The sequence below is a fragment of the Armigeres subalbatus genome, chromosome 2, assembly GCF_024139115.2.
Source record: "Armigeres subalbatus isolate Guangzhou_Male chromosome 2, GZ_Asu_2, whole genome shotgun sequence".
Classification (NCBI taxonomy): Eukaryota; Metazoa; Arthropoda; class Insecta; order Diptera; family Culicidae; genus Armigeres; species Armigeres subalbatus.
In genome coordinates this window covers 366,490,841-366,506,612 of record NC_085140.1, presented here as the reverse complement: position 1 = coordinate 366,506,612, position 15,772 = coordinate 366,490,841, and the positions used below count along the sequence as shown (strand labels likewise).

The window sequence follows — 15,772 nt, the reverse complement described above, 5'->3', positions numbered from 1 at the left end:
GAGTAAATTCTGAACCCCTGCACCGATTTCAACCAAATTTGATACAAACATTCTCTACCCTAAACAAAAGATAACAAAGCGGGTGGGGCGGTCATTGTAAAAAAGGAGGGTATGGGGGAGGTTGTCTTTATAAAACGAGCAATTCAGTGTAACTCCCAACCCCAGTACCCATATCAACCAAATTTTGTACACATATTCACTAAGAGTAGTCGATCATATGAAAGTGTAATTTGGTAAAGAGGGAGGGGCTGGGGAGGGGTATTGTTCAGAAAACAAGCAATTCAGTGTATCTTTTGAACCCTGGACCGATTTCATCCAAATTTGGTACACACATTCTCTATCCTAAGGAGAAAATAACAAAGGTGGTATGATCATTGGGAAAAAGGGATGGTAAGGGGGAAGGGTTGTATTTAGAAAAAGAGCAATTCAGTGTAACACCTAACTCCCAGGACCGATTTCAACCAAAATTGGTGTACACATTTTCTATCCCAAGGAGAAGATAACAAAGGAGGTGGGAGGGTCATTGGGGAAAAAGGGAAGTTATGGGGAAGGGTTGTCTTTAAAAAAATGAGCAATTCAGTGTAACTCCCAGGATAAATTACAACCAGATTTGGTACACTTATTCTCTATTTTTGGAAGATGTTTATTGAAAAGGTAGAAGGGCCAAACAAATATATAAAAATAGATTGATACAAAGGAACAATTCTATGAGCGGTAGATCTACCTCTGTGGGTTTTGTGCTACAGCATTGGACATTTTAATTGAATAATTTACTTTTCAGTCCCTAGCAAAGCCGAATACATATAGCTATTAGCTATCTATATATCTCGGATACTTATTCAACGTATGTGACGTATGTGATTTTGTAAACAAAAATTTAAACGTTGATTTCTGCAATCTGATAGCACTCCCACGCAAACCATCGCCACATACAGGTAGGGGAGGTTTCGGCTACATGTTCGTTGTGTTGGTTTGCGTAGGAGTGCCATCATATTTGACAAATCGACGTTTGAATCTTTGCTTACAAAATCACATACGTCCTTTTGAATAAGTACCCGAGATATATAAACTTTACGATGTTTGTATGTTTGTGTGTATGCTCCAGCCTAACTTCTGAACCCATTATTGTATTGTTTAGTTATCGATCAATTTAACCATTTATCGAAATTATGGTTGCCCAGTGACAAGCAATGATTAATGTGTTTCCTTCTGGATGGCGAATGTGATCCCTTCTTTAAAAATAGACGTTTGGCCGGAATAAGACATCGGTGGATGTTTTTCCTTTATTAGAAATAAACGTTTGCCCGGAATATGGCGATTATGGGTTTGCTCCTTCTTCAAAACCAGTCAATGTTTTCAAATGAAATCTGCCTTCTTCTGATCAAATGATGAAGTATCGATAAGAAAACGCAATTATCCTGTTGACCAATTGGTTTATTCATTTTCCGATTGTGAAAAAAAAACTGCGAATCAAACTGGCAATTCCGAGCAAGGCCGGGTACATAAAGCTAGTAGCTTTATGAATTTCACGGCCTCTGCCGCATGAATAAAATTGTACAACCATCAAATCACTTTTTTGACCGATAAGAATGAGCAGTTACTACTTACATTATTGTTTTCGCTACAAAGACTCACTCCCACGTAAATTCGTGCCAATAAATCAAGTCTGCTCTACGAGATCTCTGAAGTGCGACATCTACGCGGTATCTCACCCAGATTTATCCTATCACTTTTAGTAAGTAAAATGTGTCTGAACTTAAAATACGCATCTTATAGCAGCAATCGATTGCAATTATTGTATTAAAAACTGCTGTTGCCGAGAGCTATATGTGATTCACATTTGTGAGTGGAAGGATGAAAAGATTTGATTTTTTTTCGGCTAGCTAAAGTTGTCTCTTATGCGTTATATTTTTCAAAACGTATAAAATCATTTCAAAAGAAATTTTTCTTCAAGTTTTCGTTCTACAGTCAATGATTTAAACAAATATCATACGAAGATTGAATTTCTTTCGGCGATAGCAGCCTTAAGAAGTCTTAATAAGTAGCAAATACTTTGTTGCTCCTACATCCGACGTTTCGGTTAATTTATTACCGTTATTGTTATTAACGTTATTATAAACGTCGGATGTAGGAGCAACAAAGTATTTGCTACTTATTAAGACTTCTTAAGGCTGCTATCGCCGAAAGAAATTCAATCTTCATAGCAAAACTTCAGTCGTCAATTCCCAGATAACAAATATCCTACAATCTTTAAATTTTCACCTGTTGTTTGATCATATTTTGTAGTATGTTGGATATTTCGGGTGGAGGTTCTGTCTTGAAAACTCTTCGACAAGCAAAATATTTTCCACTGGTCTAATGGATATTGTCCGCTGTCTTATGTAAGTTTTCAGTCTGAACAACCGTTTTGGTTTCCTCTATCCCATGTTTCCAGATTCGGTAGCTGACTCAGATTCTTCTAAAAAAAATATTTCTACCTTCATTCTCCAAGTTCAGCAGACTACATAAGTCCCCCCTTTTCTTCTGATTATTTGGATCATATTTTTCGTTCCTTTGAATTAACAAAATCGTTATATCAGTAATCAGACATGCACGAAGCATGCCACATGCTCCATTAGACAGGCTCATTTTCAGCATCATCACATAATCCTGGGGGCTAATCACCTTTCATACCATCCTCCACCCTTATCATCTCTCAGTACATAGTACAAGTCATTCATAATTAACATCGGTATGTCAGTCTAGATCCTCCTGTATAACCTTCTTATCTACCGATAAAACATTCTGGCAACATTTCCGTTATTGGAAAGGTTATCTGATTTCGTCACAACTGTGACGCCACACCAAGTCCCATTCTTTGCCTGTCTCGCCATCGATCACCGCACCAGTGTCAGCAGCTCGCTTTCTCAAATCCACACCGAAAACAAACAGTCTGAAACAAGTACGGTCTCTCCTGAATTGGGTCCCCGAGCATGCGCTCTGCCAGCCAAGGTCCTTCAGATGCCCAGAGAGTAGTAGTAGAGCCGCGAAAGCTTTCGCCACCGTTCTGCACTCTCCCACCAGAAAAACCATGCGTGTTCCATGGCCTACCCTCCTGACGGCAACAACGTGGTGCAAGTTCACCGCTGCACGCGGTCGCGGTCGTCGTCGTCGTCGCCATCCGACATCGTGACATCTGGAGCTTTTCATTGAGGTAGACGAATGTGGCAGGATTCTCGACCGAATCGAACGGGGACGACTCGCCTAGACATCAGTTCGGGAGCATGTATTTCAACAGTTTCCACTTCGCACGCTGCAGTACACTTTCGACCGAGGAGTAGAGCGTTTGCTAAGATACCAACCAGCAGAGGGTTTGCAAGATCGGTTCACCCCGGGAGTGCTTGGTGAGAATAAAAAGAAGATTTTTCCAGGAACAAAATCAGTTCAATCAGTGAGGTCCTTGCACCAGAGTGAGCAAGTTCGGTTCGGAATTGCTTGTGGTAGTCTCGAGAAGTAAAGGCATTTGGGAGTGCGTTCCTGAGTGGAATTTACAAACGTGGTGAAACTTAATCCTAACTACGCATCGGAAAATACTGATTGCTTGGAAAAAAGGAAAAGCTGAAGAAAATAATAATTTTATTACGGTGTGCGTGATTTGTGTTGCGTTCTGCTGTTTGAGGAGTGGAGTTGCCTCCTTCTAGTGAACAGTGGGTTCCAAACCAGTCTGAAAAGGATTCTTGAATTGAATAGATAGATTTTGGGTTGCTCCTGCTCTTCCGACGGTGAATCAATTTTACAGCAGTTAAAAGGTATGTCAATCAAATTCAAGCTGAACTCGTGCTTATGGGGTCGAAGTTCACAATAACAGTTTTTGTGCTTCCTCTTTTTACCTACCGATACCATTCCATGGTTCCCGACACTACTGACATTCGCACTGGTGGGTGATTTGCTTCGCTCGAATACCTACACATAATGTTGGCGGAAAAGAACAACAACATATCAATGTCTCAATTATACCTCATTCGATTTCCCGCTATCACACGCCACGGTTTTGGTTTTGTGGTTCGTTCCATGCATGCAATCAACTTTGAGAGAACCATAACAATTTGGTGGTGAGTTACGTAATGAAATTAGAAATAAGACAGTGGCTGTGTTTATTATAAATTAACGCTTGATTGAATGACCGACGGAATCCGTGAGAATGTGCCCAATTGTGGTGTAGATTAAAATAACCCTTTGGACAACCTTTAAATTGAAATGGTTTCAATGGATCATCAATCACTAGTGTTGAATGAAATGAATGCAAATAAAAAATAAGGTCTTACCTGCTTTCCTGCATCATGGCCAAAAATAATTCTGTAAACATTTCAGCACTCATTTCCCAGAAGGTTATATTGTTGGGCACGGCATTCGTTTTGAAATGATGTGTCGTGTACCGTGCCACATGTGCCTACGTTTTTGGAAGCTGACAGGGATCGTTTATGGGAGTGTTTTATTGCGAATGTTTGAATGCGTTATTACTATTTAAAGAACTTGAGAGTTCAACAGGCAGATTTGGATTGACATCGAATAAAGTGAGAGAGTTTCCTACCCGGAAACATGGTGGACCGGACGAAGACTTGAACTCTCCTTCTCCGGACTGACAATCCAACGCCTTACTGTTAACTGGAGGCCCAGATTGAAACCCCTGAATGAAACAAATAGACTTCCAAAGGAAATTATTTCACAGTACATACACCCAACAATCGTTTATCAGAAAGAATTTCTAATAACCTACTCAAATACAAATTATACAAATATTGTCTAATACCTTTTTAATAATAACTGTACAAGAGCTTACATTCTGACGTGCGACTACGTCTGTGTTTTATATACCAAGGTACACTGTTACGAAAAATCATAAAACGTCACGAAAATATTAAAGACTTTGATCGATAATATCTCAGCCGTTTTTCGATGGATTTTAATTTTTTTTTTTGCCGTTCGATCAAGGAAGAATCAACGCTTCATGCCTGATGTACACTGAAGTTTTTTTTACGCAATGTCGCAACCCGGATTCCGGGATTTACGCGGTTTAGGCATGTTTTGGGATTTTTGCAGTTATCTTCACCTTGATTTGCACGGAACGTATCTGATGGTATACATACATGATAAGCCCACGATAATAAAACCTTTTATAGCAAACAAACTCGATATCGCTTGGACAACCCGAGTGAACTCGATTGAATTATAAAATATCAGAAACAATGCCAGGAAACTAATGGACGTAAGAACGTAAAAAAATTCTATGGCCAGAAACTAAATTAACCTTCCGGCACTCGCACTGTTGTAGAGAGTAGAACACATTGAGTAAAAGTAAGATCTCGTTTCAGTTAGATTGTCTATTTCCACCAAACAATCATGTTTTCCTCACAAAATTAGTTCTTTATTATTTGAGAAGATATCAAAAGTGATTTACTAGAAGGCTTGTGTGTTGCCTCCTGCCATTGGAAAAGGACCAGCCGAATACGTCAGGCAATTGCAATCGCATTTTTTTCTAAACAGTTTCTGGCGGTGATCTTAGAATTAATTCACTGTTCTTATTCAGCTATTATCACAAGTGGCCAACAGACGGCCTTCCGGAAAATCCAAAACGTCCTTGAAAATGGCCAAAAAATAATCCTTGAGCAGTATTCTTTCTAAACCATTTTTGATAATGACCTGTGAGTCAATACCCTTTACCATACAATAATTGTATAGCGGTCATCACTTTGACCATAGGTATAATAAAAACCTAAGAATATACTACACAAACAATGTGATAAAACATATTCATAATTGCTTAATATTATGCTATCCAGTTATTTTAGAATGCGTTTCAAAGTTGTCCCTCTTGCGTTTCCTCAAGAGAAAACAATTTTAGGCACCCACCTCGAGTTTGTATCGGTGATGACGAAATCGAGGTGGTTGAAGAATTCGTGTACTTGGGCTCACTCGTGACCTCCGATAACGGTACCAGCAGAAAAATTCTAAGACGCATCATGGCAGCGATTGTTCCATCCATTGTTCACACCGCGAAAATCAGATGACTGCGCAGGGCTGGTCACGTAGCTAGAATGTCGGACAGTAATGATGAAAATGGTTCTCGACAACGAGTCGAAGGGCACAATAAGGCGAGGTGCGCAGCGAGCAATGTGGATCGATCAGATGTAGACGATTTGCGGACCCTTCCCTGACTGAGTGGCTGGCGACGAGCAGCCATGGATCGAGTTGAATTTTGAAGACTTTTGTTTACTGTACAGGCCACTCCGGTCGGAGTCTGAGAAATAAATAAATAAAACAATGCGAAAATTATTTGTGAAACGAAGGTCATGCAAAGTAATGGGATTCCAATACTATCACACAAAAATCAGAAGGGTTATATACAAGATACGACCGCCCGACGTAAACTACGTAAAGCAGATCATAAGATAATAATTGATTTGCTAAGTGCTTAGAGTTATTGAAATTTTGACTTTAAAGTTCACTTAAAGTTCCGTTACATACAAAAATTACTTAAAATGAGAGCTGATTAAGCCAAAATAGCCCTTCTTATCCGAACTTTTGGTTGCTTGGGAAGCTTTGTACAAATTTTGAAATTGGATAAAAATACTAAAAATTTTGATGTTTTGATGATGATGCTTTGTTAGATGTACCATGTAATTGTGGTGTTCGAACATTGAGAATTTGGATTGTGATGTAAAAAATTTAGCTGAAGAGTCAAATAAGCTCTACTAACAATTTTTAATATTTACAGCTTGAAGCACGTGAAAATATGATTATTCTGAATGATGTCTTTACTCATGTAACAGGAACTTAGTCACATTTGAACACTAATTGAACATTTGATGCAATACTGTCCTTTACTAGGAGACATTTTTCTGAACCGTGCAATTTTTCTTCAAAATTCATCGTCGTAAAACGTGTTCAAATGATCAAATATAGCTTGTATGAATCATCAATGGCCATGTTTTATGTATAAGTTATAAAGAAAACATAATCCGGATAGTTAGAGTTTTTTTTTTCAAATTGCTTGTGTCCGGCACTGGAATATATCCCCCTAAATATAATCAACCCGAAGACTTCGAAGAATATTTCCTAATCTTTAAGACGGTTGTTGTTGCGAACTGATCGATTTCGTAAGCAAAGTTATAATGAAAATAAAAATACTTATTATTGATATGTTATTCTGCACGTAGCTCAATTGAATCTCACGGTTTAGTATTTCCTTAATAATTTTTCTTGCAAGCAGCAAATTGTTTCGCAACAAAACGATTCATTCGCTCGCTCAATTTGCCAGCGTACTCATATATTTTATATATCAATGAGCAACATTGCAAAACGGTTTTCCAAAAAGTTACTGTTTTCATAGTAATTCTCAAACTTCAAACCTCAAGTCAAACTTCAAGTCAAATTACAACCAAATCTGCTAAAATTCAGGAAGTTCTGTAAAGACAACTGATGCCATATGTTGACGTAATACTCTTATTAATAGAGGCCGACGAGTCATCTGCACTTCCAAGAGTAACCATTGGGATGGGATGTTGGATATATGGGGTCGGGAGGGAGCGAGGTTCGTTTTGGTAAACGTTTTTCCGCGTGTAATGTGTAGTTTTTCCGCAAATCATGTTCGATCTCACACCAATTCATTTTTGTTTCGAACAAAATTAGCGTAACTCAATATATGAAAATGGTTGGATATGACAATTTAAAATTTTCATTTAAAAAACCCAAATTTATTATTCCGCTGTGGTGATGATGCCTTTCCTTTCTCCGACTGTTGTGTGACTTTTGAAGTGTTATTTAAAAAAGGGTGCTACCTAAATAGTAGAATAATCTTGTTTATAGTTGATAATCAATTTTATTGATCATCTCTTGCTTACATCAACATGTCCAGCATCTGTAGCACTTTTTCATAAACACTACTTTTTTGCTCCGACCGTGGTCATTGCTCTGGTTCTATTGTTGTACTTTTTGTGCGAATCACCGCACAAAAGTAGAGCGCAAGAACCAACGGCACCAGACGGCGGTCGCAACGAAACTCTTAAATTTTACTGGGTTGGTAAGAATTCTCGTTTAACTTTTCAAAATGACCTAAGTAACATTTTTTTATGAATTAATTTGAATAGCGCGATCAACAGAACAACATGAAAGCTTTTGATTGCACTATTCAAATTAATTCATAAAAAATGTTACTTAGTACCTTTTGAAAAGTTAAGGAGAATTGGTATTTTCAATGGTTTTACATTGATAATCAATAGTTCCACTGGGCATAAAAATTGCTGGAGAGTATCCGATTCGATTGATAATAAAATCTCGAAAATCCATCGAAAAATAAAGGAGCTGTTAACGTTTGAAATCTTACATGATTTCGTGACGGTCTCGAATTTGGAAATTTTCATTTGTCACCCTGTATCCGAGTCTTCCCTTAGACGTAGTTTACGTCAAAAGTATCTGGATGCATCTCACAGTTCGTGACGGCGATTGCAGATGAAGGATGATGACGGATGCAAGTCCCAATTGGTAGAACATGAAAATATAACGAAAGATACAAAGTAGGAGAACAAGACATCCCAAATTATCAAAACAAATGATCTTCGGCGAAGTGTTCCAAAATCAAATAAAGAACCACTGTTAAGAGCATCATACAATGCTAAAATGCGAAATCGTCTTCTTCCTTTTCTTTTTCTACTTCTTCTTTTTATGGCTCTCATGGCTCTACATTCTAACGGGAACTTGGCCAGGTTTCATCCAAAACCTGAGAAAAAAAAATTAGAAATACAGGAGCCAAAAATTGTATATCAAAATTTCTGGGGAACGCCCTATTGCAACAAAATTATGCGTGGCCCATCATAGCATTGGAAGCCGAACGCGAAAAAGTGAACATAGGAGAGTCGATCGAATATGTCAGTCAATAATGCGTAATAAGTAAAATTCGATGGAATTTCACGTCAACTATGAAATCATGTGTAGTACCGATGTAGAAGTTCTGGTGAGTCCGATAATTCAGCGCGAGAACTCCGCAAAACAGCCGAACGATTGGCCACTCTGCATGATCAATGCGTTCTTGGGCCACATTATTAAGACTTCACTTCACGTTCCGAAAACGTCTGAAGACTGTAATGTCAGGAGCTCGATCGATGATTAACATAGCTTAGAATTCTTAGAAATACTCCTGTTTTCTATAAATTTAAAATATTGAAGTCGAATTTTAGAGAATGCATTAAATATTTACATTGTTATTTATTCAATGCTATTTCATTCATTACTAGCAAACCCGACGAACTTCATTTCGCCAAAAATTGATTTAACCTCTTATTAGTTCTCGAGTTATGCCATGATTTGCCAGATTTGGTTCCATTTGCTTGATTAATTCTCGAGTTATGCTGAAATTTGTGTTTAATTTGTATGGAAGCCCCCTTTCCAAAACGGGGAGGGTCTCGAACCGTCTTAAGAACTTTCCCCGGCCCAAAAAACCTTCTGAGGCAGCAGGAACTACCGGGCTCAAAACCAATTTAAGTTTCTATTATTGCAATTGCATCACACTGGAAGCGCTGTAACTTTTTACCATGGGGCTCAAAAAACTGAAAAATATCGACTAATCAGCTAATATAGTACATTGCTTCTTTGCACATGACGGAATATTTACGAATATAAAACTCGTATTAATATAATGTTTGAATATCAGAATCTTTCGCATCGTGCAATCAAGGAAAAGAAAGGTAATAACGAATTTTTCTAATGGAGTTTTCTACTTTATTACTCGTGTAATAAAACATTACGAAGAATGTTTGGCTGCCGACTTAGGTGGACAAAGTGTTTTTGCTATTGACTTGAAAAGGTGGTTGATAATTCTAACGCAAACCATTTCAGACAGAAATATTTGATCTTGATTACGCATTCTCAAAGTACAGAAGGCAATAATCGACGATTTTAAAATACATAATAGGGGAGAGGCCCCAAAACGCACCGTCCGCCATCTGCACCCCACCATAGATGGTACGCAACACTTTCCTTTCGAAAACTCCCAGTGCGCGTTGGTCTTCCACGAGCATCGTCCAGGTCTCGTGTCCGTAGAGAACTACCGGTCTTATAAGCGTTTTGTAGATAGTCAGTTTGGTACGGCGGCGAGCTCTATTCGACCGTCTTGCGGAGTCCAAAGTACGTGCGATTTCCAGCCACTATGCGTCTCCGAATTTCTCTGCTGGTATCGTTATCGGCGGTCACCAGTGAGCCCAAGTACACGAATTCTTCAACCACCTCGATTTCGTCACCACCGATAGAAACTCGTGGTGGGTGGCTTACATTGCCCTCTCTTGAGCCTCTTCCTATCACATCACCCGATCCATCGTCGCCTTGATCAACCTTATCAGTTTATCCAGAAATCCGTTTTCGTGCATTAGCTGCCATAGCTGGTCCCGATCGATTGTGTCATATGCGGCTTTGAAGTCGATAAATAGATGATGTGTGGGCACGTTGTATTCGCGGCATTTCTGCAATACCTGACGTATGGCGAACATCTGGTCTGTGGTAGAGCGTTCACCCATAAATCCCGCCTGGTACTGCCCCACGAACTCTCTTGCAATTGGTGTTAGTCGGCGGCATAAAATTTGGGAGAGTACCTTGTAGGCGGCGTTCAGCAATGTGATTGCGCGGTAGTTGCTACATTCCAGCTTATCGCCCTTTTTGTAGATGGGACACACGACACCTTCCATCCACTCCTGCGGCAGAGCCTCATCCTCCCAAACCTTGATAATCACCCAGTGCAGCGCTCTAACCAGTGCTTCATCACCGTGTTTACACAGCTCTCCTGGTATTTGGTCAACCCCAGGGGCTTTGTTGTTCTTCAGCCGGAAGATCTCCTCCTGGATTTCCTGGAGATTCGGAGCCGGAAGTCGCAGGTTCATTACCATACCGCCACCGTTGTCTGCCATATCGCCATTCAGGTGCTCTTCGTAGTGCTGCCGCCATCTTTGGCTCACCTCACGCTCGTTTGTAAGAAGGTTCCCGTTTATGTCCTTACACATATCGGGCTGTGGCACGTGGCCCTTCCGTGAACGGTTCAACTTCTCATAGAACTTTTGTGCGTTATTAGCGCGGTACAGTTCCTCCGTCTCTTCACGGTCTCGATCTTCCTGCTGGCGCTTTTTCCTCCGGAAAATCGAGTTTTGTCTGTTCCGCGCCCGTTTGTATCGTGCCTCGTTCGCCCTCGTGCGGTGTTGCAGCAATCTCGCCCATGCTGCATTCTTTTGCTCAACTAACTGCTCACATTCGCCGTCATACCAGTCGTTTCTCTGATCCGGGGGCACCGTGCCTAGCGCAGTGGTTGCGGTGCTTCCAATGGCGGATTGAATATCTCTCCAGCCATCTTCAAGAGATGCTGCGCCTAGCTGCTCTTCCGTTGGGAGTGCCACTTCCAGCTGCTGCGCGTAGTCTTGGGCTAGTCTACCGTCTTGTAACCGACCAATGTTAAGCCGCGGCGGACAACTCCGTCGCGTGTTGATCACCGTCGAGAGTTTTGAGCGTAGACATACTGCAACGAGGTAATGGTCGGATTCAATATTCGCACTGCGGTAAGTGCGTACGTTCGTGATGTCGGAGAAGGATTTACCGTCGACTAGAACGTGGACGATGTGGTTTTCCGTTTCTTGATTAGGTGCTTTCCATGTGGCCTTGTGGATATTCTTGCTGGTGAAGAAAGTGCTTCGGACTACCATTCCGCAGAGGCTGCAATTTTTTTTGCATCGTTGGCCGTTGTCGTTCGATGCGGTATGCAGACTATTCAGTCCGAAGACCGGCCTATACATTTCCTCCTTTCCTACCTGAGCGTTCATGTCGCCGATGACGATTTTGACGTCCCGCAGTGGGGATCCATCATATGTCTGCTCCAGCTGTGCATAGAACGCTTCTTTCTCGTCGTCGGATCTCCCTTCGTATGGGCAGTGCACGTTGATGATGCTATAGTTGAAAAAACGGCCTTTTATCCTCAGCTTGCACATCCGTGCGTTGATTGGCTGCCACCCAATCGCTCGTTGGCGCATCTTTCCCAGCACTATGAAGCCGGTTCCCAGCTTTGGTGGTGGTGCCACAGCTTTGGTAGAAGGTAGTCGCTCGACGCCAGCTTTTCCACACTTTCTGTCCTGTCCAGCATATTTCCTGCAGCGCTACGACATAGAAGTTGCGGGGATGTAATTCATCGTAGATTATCCTGTCGCAACCTGCGAAACCCAGCGACTTGCAATTCCATGTTCCAAGCTTCCAATCGTGATCCTTTATTCGTCGCCTAGGTCGTTGCCGATTGTATCGAGTCGTATTATCTTCTATGTCGTTCGTAATAGTTGTTTTCAAAGGCGGCTTATTGGGCCTGCGCAAGCCTCCTGTCTCGTCGGAGGGCCGTCGTATCAGGGCTGTTTAGCGTCCCACCTAACACCAGGACTTGGGCTTGTGCGCTTTGAGCGGCACACGGTCGCTTTGGCGGAGCCTACTTGCGGATACATGCAGCTTTTTATAGAGGTTTAACAGGGCCCACTGTCAAACCCCACCACATCCTAGGCAGGCGCCACAACTCGCAGATGGTCTGGGGAGGGATCGTCAAGCCCTTGGACATAGTCCCTGCTGTCATTTTGCTTAGAATAAACTTGTCCGTTGCAATTTTATGTATGCACCCTTTTTCAGGCCACTTCCGTCTTATGTATCGAATAAATTCAATCAGAGCTCTAATCAGGATGGCAATGTTATTAATTCATCCTACTCTATTACTCAAATAGTTCAAATAGAAGACGGTTTTCGCAATAATAACTTTGTGTTTACTGTCCACCCTTCCTGAGTCGATATCGCATGGACCATCGACTCATGGAAATATCGAAATGAGGAACATAAAATTCCTGAAAAGCTATTCAAAAGGGTCCATCGTAGTAACCCATAACATATTATGGCGTAATTTGTAATAACTCGATATCTCGCGCTTAGTTTCATAGGGGCGTAACTGTATAGATCGATTTTTCTTCGTCGATGTTTTATTTTTATTATTGTACCGAATTGCGCTAGTTTGTTGATGATTTAATGGTTTGTGTGATAAAGGATTTTTGTATCTTGCACCAGAATCAATAATCACGGTTGTAGCTTTTGAAACAATTGAGTTATTTCCAAAATATAAAATCGATTAAGAGAAATCGATCAATACAGTTACGACCCTATGAAACTAAGCGCGAGATATCGAGTCATTGAATATGAACATTGACTCATGGAGGATCCACTCCATTTGTATGTACTATCACTATGTACTAGCTCCACTGTTTTAAAACAGAATCAATGATGGTTATCCGAATAAGTCGATTTGAAAAACACCTCCAAAATTCTATGTTAAAATTCAGTTCAAAACTAAATATGTTCTGGGAATATCAACTAACATTCAATTCATGACAATTTACTTAATTCATTACTTGATCAGGAAAAAATCCTGCATGCCAATCATTTCTTTTCAGTAATGTTTGACATCTTGTCTAGCACTTCAGAATGTATCAGTCTTATTGCAAATAAGTCTGGGATTTCTTATAAAAGGTATGAATCTTCTATCTATGAGAACTGGACTTGTTTACTTTCCTTGATCTTTCTATGACACCATGGTGAGCTTAGACTCTATTTTACTTTAGTCAAATATTCATTTCCAAAGTAGTTATGAGTTATTTGATAAATAAAAGCTTAGGTGGAACATTTAATTGTTCGTTTTGTACGAGAAATGGATAAGAAAATCCGCTATGGGAAGTTGGTAAAAATTTGTTAATAACTTAACTACGTGGTTTCTGAACGGCACCTTATAGGAACAGTAAACCTTGTGTGTATAATCATTTGCATAGCATCGGAAAACTATATAGTTTTGTTTACCCTTCTTACAAAAACAAACAGCCATGAATCCACCTGATCTGAACAATTCAATAGCAAACGCATAAAATAGCATCCAGATAACCATTTTGCGCCAGTACACGCCCGTCCGCCACTACAAAATGAACACCTTTCTAACAATATTGTGCATCTCCACCTTCGTCACAATCATCTCCGGGAATCCCCAGTGTGGATGCGGATGTGGGTGCTGCTCCTGTTGTGGAACGACGGCAGGACATAACGATGCAGCAGCCGACTCACCAGCCGATCAACAGCGGGGATTCAATTTTCTACGGGTGGGAAAATCGATTGCCAAAGCGCTGTCAAAGGCCGAAAAGGGAGTCGAGGTGGCCAGCCATGTCGTGGACACTGCCAGCCAAGTCGCCAACATCGTGGAAATTGCATCCGAAGCGGGTGGCGATGGCGGCGGTGAGAAGTGAAATCGTCGGACTTTTTTTTTGGGATGGCAGTGATAGTCGACTACTTGTTAACTTGACTGTGTATTTTTGTGTGTTTGATTTCTGCTACCGAAAGCAAATTGAAAACCCCAATAAATAAAAACCAAAGGAATGAAGTAAATGTTTCGGAGTTGCGAGGAAAGTTTTGACATGTACATAAATGAACTTACAAAACCGCTTTCACTTTGATAGACAGCTCTGGCAAAGTTTTTTTTCCCTAGCATGATGGTTTATTGCCTTGCAACATTGTATGACTGAGTATATTTAGATCTTATGAACTGAAGAATTACATTACTAATTTGTTTCTATCTTCTACAATTAGTAGATGATGGTGCTTCTACAAATTGATTTCAATTTGTCTAATATCTTTTCCCAATTGGTCTTATTTGTAATTTTTCAATTGGCTTAATTCATTCTGTAAGTCTAATGTTTATGTAAATATCCCTGTTGTATTACCAAACTAATCGGTGATTGCATTTGATTAATCGATTCGAACAATTTAATTCCAGTATAACAAAAAAAGAGTCCGATACGTTATTAATATGAGAAAGTCAAATTTATCTCACACTGTTTTGCAATTGATTATTGTAGATTGTAGATTTACATACATTTAGGTAGAGCTACACTCAATAAGACCTGTTCATTATATAAAGATTAATGTATATCTTTTTGTCGATATTCCTGTCAAATTAGACACTGTTTTCTGTATGATTTTTTACATCATCGAAACCTTTTGAAGCGGAGTTCAATTATTATTGGTACAATACTAATTAGGACACTGACGATCTTTTAAGCAAACTCCCTCTATTAGCTTTTCTATAACTCTATACATTTATTTCCCATTCGCGGGCTATCAGTGGTTTTGAATTTTGGCAAATCATTGCAAAATTTTTGATTTTCTTACAAGATATTTTGTTGAAATCAAACTGTTTTTACACTGACAAAAAAGACTGTTGATTGACTGTAATATGGTATAGAATATATTCCATCAAACAAGATGAATAATGAAGAGAATAAAAAAATATATTCCATCAAAATTGAGCAATTCTTGTGTTTTTTCATCGCCGTGCAAAAGGGCTGCCTATATTGAAAATGTATAGATTGTTGTTCTAATCTATGGACAAAAAATCGAATCAGAGGAAGAAGCAACACCTTGAAATTGAATCGATCAATATAAAACAGGTTATGCAGATATATTATTAAGATATTAGATTGACAAACCACTGGAACTCTTTTTAAAGGAGTATATGTTTTTGGATATTCCATGTCGAAATTATCAAACAACATAACTGCAAATGATTTCTCCTATATACCTAAAAAGGAAAACAAAGTCTGCTGTGTTGGTATACCGGAAGATATCCATTGAAGCGAAACACCGGCACGAATAAATTGGATTTCAGCCACGGTTCACTGATGCTATTCATGAATTGTGATAA

General features: G+C 39.8%; 1 protein-coding gene across 3 annotated transcripts in view; it reads left to right on the top strand.

Moving 5' to 3' along the window:
• The first annotated feature begins 3,278 nt into the window (after positions 1-3,278).
• Positions 3,279-15,772, top strand: part of LOC134213030 (prohormone-3) — a 138,790-nt gene continuing 126,296 nt past the window's right edge. For 2 of the 3 annotated variants that reach the window (XM_062691502.1, XM_062691501.1), the window contains exon 1: positions 3,280-3,788. The gene's annotated coding sequence lies outside the window, so the exon portion shown is untranslated. Of the gene's footprint in view, positions 3,789-15,772 lie in introns of all 3 variants that reach the window. The other variant, XM_062691499.1, reaches the window with a different exon arrangement.